The sequence below is a fragment of the Amblyraja radiata genome, chromosome 30 (genome assembly GCF_010909765.2).
Source record: "Amblyraja radiata isolate CabotCenter1 chromosome 30, sAmbRad1.1.pri, whole genome shotgun sequence".
Classification (NCBI taxonomy): Eukaryota; Metazoa; Chordata; class Chondrichthyes; order Rajiformes; family Rajidae; genus Amblyraja; species Amblyraja radiata.
In genome coordinates this window covers 23629152-23631631 of record NC_045985.1, presented here as the reverse complement: position 1 = coordinate 23631631, position 2480 = coordinate 23629152, and positions in this window count along the sequence as shown.

Here is a 2480-nt window from a genome sequence, read left to right as displayed (position 1 = left end):
TCTATCTCTCCCTCCTAACCCCATTCTCCTGCCTTCTCCCCATAACCCCTGACACCCGCACTAATCAAGAATCTGCCAATCTCTGCCTGAAGAATATCCACTGACTTGGCCTCCACAGCTGTCTGTGGCAATGAATTCTGCAGATTCGCCACCCTCTGGCTAATGAAATCCCTCCTCATCTCCATTCTAAAGGTACGGCCTTTTTTCCCCAAAAACTAAAACTGATTTAGTGCAAAATTGCAAATTGTTAAGGAGGATTCGTGAATGGTATGGATGTCAATGGTTATGGGGAGAAGGCAGGAGAATGGGGTTGCGAGGGAAAGATAGATCAGCAATGATTGAACGAAGTTAGAGAAATCAATCTTCATTCTGCTGGGTTATTTTGCTTGGGCAGCTTACATCCCAGGGGTATGAATATTGATTTCTCTAACTTCAAGTAACCCCTGCATTCCTTCTCTCTCCATCCCTCCCCCACCCAAGTAGCACCAGCTTTTTGTTATCACCTAGCAAGCAGCCACCAATGGCCTATTTCCTTTATCATTGTAACTTTTTTGCATATCTTTCATTCATTTGTTCTGTACATCTCCACGTCATTGTCTCTGCCTCTCCTTTCCCTTTGCCGCGACTTTCAGACTAAAGAAGGGTCTCGATCCGAAACATCACCCATTCCTTCTCTCCAGAGATGCTGCTTGTCCCGCTGAGTTACTCCAGCTTTTTGTGTCTATCTTCGGTGTAAAGTAGCGTCTGCAGGTCCTTCCTACACATCAAAACATTACCTATTCATAGAGTCAGTCATACAGTGTGGAAACAGGCCCTTCAGCCCTACTTGCCCGCACCGGCCAACATGTCCCAGCTACACTAGTCCCACCTGCCTGCGTTTGGTCCATATCCCTCCAAATCCTGTCCTATCCATGTACCTGTCTAACTGTTTCTTAAACGTTAATTAGTTCCAGCCTCAACTACCTCCTCTGGCAGTTCGTTCCATACACCCACCACCCTTTGTGTGAAAAAGTTACCTCTCAGATTCCTATTAAATCTTTTCCCCTTCACCTTGAACCTATGTCCTCTGGTCCTCGATTCCACGATTACTGGGCGGGATATTCTGTGCATCTTTCTGATTTATTCCTCTCATGATTTTCTACACATTTTTTATACATATATATTCCTTCTCTCCAGAGATGCTGCCTGTCCCGCTGAGTTACTCCAGCATATTGTGTCTATACATTGTATCTGGTCAACTGTACCTCGCCTGTAACCTGTGCTGCTGTTAAGGTTCATTTTCTTAAAACAGACAACTTACAATAAGTTGGGTAAAACCAATACAAGCTTTAATGATCATTTAGCTAGAGAGCTAGGAGATACAAAGTCAAGCATATAGCAGGTGCTTAACTCCTCCCAGGCCATCACTCTAATGAATGAAGACATACAGCATCTTTTTATACTGTTTTGGAAACATAGTCACATGTTCATACAGAATGGCAGCAATGACGTCTAACATATCAATCACAGCTCTACCCATTCAAAGCATGCTTGTCATTAATACAATATAATCATGCTATGGTTATATCGATCTTAGTTTAGTTATGAAACCCCAAATAACAGGAAGTTAGTCAAAGGTCTATCATCTGCAGTACCTTCTTAAACAATGTAAGGATCCTTATCAGTTGCCCACAGAAGTTTCTGCTAGTCGAGGATACAGAATTCTCAGGAAGTTCCCAAGCTCCCAAGGTTTGTGTTTACAGAAGCAAGCCAGAACCTTCTCATCATTGTCAATATCTTTTGCTTGGACACAACAGGAAGCAGCTTGGATGCAGTTTGAATACTGGCCTCCAATTTCCTGATTACCCAGCCCTTCTACAGAATCCAATTTCAAAGCTTTCATTTACTCAGAACCCAAAACCCAAATTAATCTTTAATAAAATACATAAGGTATTCCATTATTAACTAGGATATTATCACTGCTGTGGATCCACTGCCCCATCTCTTGTACATCAGTTATCCACAGGGTAAGGTGGATTCTCGGACCGTTTTAACTCTCTTGTTCATTTCTCTGTAGAATCTGGGAAGATATTATTTCATCTCCTGACATGGCTTTCCAGTTGGAATACACCATCTCTTGTCATCATCCACATTGCCCTCATTCCCTGGATCGTTATTAAAGGTGGGCGCTCAAATACTCTTTTATTTATGACAAACTGATCGCCTCAGACGTGCAGCTTTTTGTCGGCTAATTGCCTTCGGCAATATTGCAAATTAGTTTTGTTTAATTTAGAGAACAGGCCTTTCGATCCTCGATTCCCGCACTCTGGGCAAGAGACTCTGTGTGCGTCTACCCGATCTATTCCTCTCATGATTTTATACTGGCGTCAGCCAATCTTCCCTGTCCCGCCTGCAACTGGTCCAAAACGCCGCAGCGAGACTCCTGACGGGCACCCGAAAAAGGGACTACATCACCCCGATCCTGGCCTCTCTCCACTGGC